Here is a 2,368-nt window from a genome sequence, read left to right as displayed (position 1 = left end):
ATTTGAAATCAAGGGAGGCAACTGCGTCGTAGTATTTACTAAAAAAACCTGTTCCGCACAGTACACAGCACGTGCGCTGCTGCGATACTCTCGTTTTTAATTAAAATAAAGCCTACGCAGTGATTTCCCCTTCCTCTGCTAAGGCACAGACAAATTAAACCTGAAGTTTAAGCAATAGAGCGGTACGTGTTTGTTTTTGAAGTATTTAAATTTCGTTCATATGGTTAATATGTAGATACAGGTGTTTTATATAATCGCACACCATTTCATAATATTACGTATACTGTAGCAGCGGCTGATCCAGGATTGATCTTGCGCCCCTCCATCAGAAAAGAAATGGATTTGGTTCGGGGGGGGGGGGGTGTACTCATCCAGAATGTTTTTAACAATTTCTAGTCGTGCATTTTGGGCATTTTTGATCACCCTTTTCTCCTTTTTGAAATAAAAAGTAAACTTGAACGATAAAATATTCTCTTGACAATTTTAATACGAAATTTGAAAATGTTTGATCCCTGGAATATGGCGATTATACGTAAATACTTTTTTAAAGGGACTCGCTCATGTTTTGGGGCCAAAGTCGACGCCTTATCCTCTAGGCCACCAGAACTTATACATAAAGTGGTGGATATTTTGACCATTTAATAATACATTGATGATCGCGTTATAATTGTCAATCAACCAATCATGCAACAACGAAGCCGTTATTACTGGTATCTTTAACACTAATGAAAAGTGTGGTCTTCAGACGATATTTGAGCAAATGTTAACATTTTCTGAAGGATTCCATCTTTTGGTATCGGCTTAGGATCTAAGGATCAGTGTGTGTGTATACCACGTGATAAATGACGTCATATATGCAACGTCGGAATGCAATATTTTTCTTAAAATGAAGACTTAAAACAACTTTTGTTTTACTACACAATTTTAAATGAAACAAAGGGCAGTCTATGCCGCTAAAAGAGCACCGCCTTCGTTTTATTACCGGAGTTTGATAAGGCGATTAGTTTCATCAAACACTTCAACAAACTTGTTTCCAAAATAATGTTTTGACAGTGCTCCGTCAAACGTCCGTATTTGGAAAAGATTTGTCGAATTGTTTGTAGAAATTAAACTCTCAATCAAACTCTGGTAAAAGACCAAAGACGGAGCCCCGTAAGCGGCGCAGACTGCACTATATATCATTTAAACTGGTGATGAAATAGTGAAGTAATCTTTGTTTAAAGTCTTCATTATATTAGAAGCAAAATGTCACCATCCGACGTAGCATTTATGACGCATTTTATCACGTGGTATACACAAATTGAGTATGAACACTCCTAATAAATTGCCACACTGTATTTCGTCATGCAAAAACGTGCGTTTTACAAAATCATGAGTGAGTCCGTATAAAAATATTATTCATTAGAAACTTTTTTTTAAATAATCACCATTTTCCGTGAATCAAACATTTTGAAGTTTTGTACCCAGTCAAAATTGCATTCTCTATGAACGTGTTAAAGCTGCACTCTCACAGATTAAACGTTTGACAACTTTTTATTATTTTTTTTTGTCTTGGAACGAGCACATTTTTGCGAAAATCCATTGAAATCTGTTCAATAAGACTGCTGACAAAAAATTAGATCGCAGATTTTTATATTTTATTTAAAAATTGATATTTTATGTCTTTTTTCTTAAACCGCTAGTAACGGTTTAGGCCATAAAACATTAATTTTCGAATGGAAATATGAAAATCTCCGATCAAATTTTTTGTCAGCAATCTTATATCATTGGTTTGCAGATATTTACCCAAATATTTGCTCTTTCCAAGACAAAAAATAAAAAAGTTGTAAAAATGGTAAGTCTGAGAGAGTGCAGCTTTAAATGTTTTTGTAAGAATTCTTTTGTGTTATATATAGAAATATTACATGTGTATTACCAAAATCACTACCAACTATATTTACATATTATACCTAAATATTGACAACATTCTTGATTTTTATACGCATTCTCACAATATTTGTGTTAATACATAAATAAATTATTAACTTTACTGATGTTAAAATTGTCACCTGCCATGTGTTTTTTTACTATAAATATTGTTGTGACAATAAGCTTTTAATGCTTAAGTCGAAGTAAATTTCTGGTTTGTTCTGTTTTAAATACTGAAACGAAAATTGTTTAAAACAAAAACTCACAAGTGATTGATGTTAATATGTTAATTACTGCGCTATGGTATTTAAATGGTATGAAATAGCCGCAGGGTTCTCTCGACTCACCCAAGCATGACAAATGTATTCAAACAATAGCAATAGAAAAAAGATACACCGTTAAATGATGTTTCATTGTCATGTTATTATCTCCTACGTCATCTTAACGTTAACCTTCCGTA

At 33.2% G+C, this 2,368-nt stretch overlaps 1 protein-coding gene across 1 annotated transcript in view; it reads left to right on the top strand.

The window, feature by feature from the left end:
* The first annotated feature begins 2,360 nt into the window (after nucleotides 1-2,360).
* Nucleotides 2,361-2,368, top strand: part of LOC128216480 (uncharacterized) — a 4,286-nt gene continuing 4,278 nt past the window's right edge. Inside the window, exon 1 of the mRNA XM_052923055.1 lies at nucleotides 2,361-2,368. This exon is cut by the window's right edge and continues 440 nt beyond it. The gene's annotated coding sequence lies outside the window, so the exon portion shown is untranslated.

This window comes from Mya arenaria, chromosome 14 (genome assembly GCF_026914265.1).
Source record: "Mya arenaria isolate MELC-2E11 chromosome 14, ASM2691426v1".
Lineage (NCBI taxonomy): Eukaryota > Metazoa > Mollusca > Bivalvia > Myida > Myidae > Mya > Mya arenaria.
The sequence above is the reverse complement of the archived record's forward strand: the minus strand, read 5'-3'. Positions and strand labels throughout refer to the sequence as shown.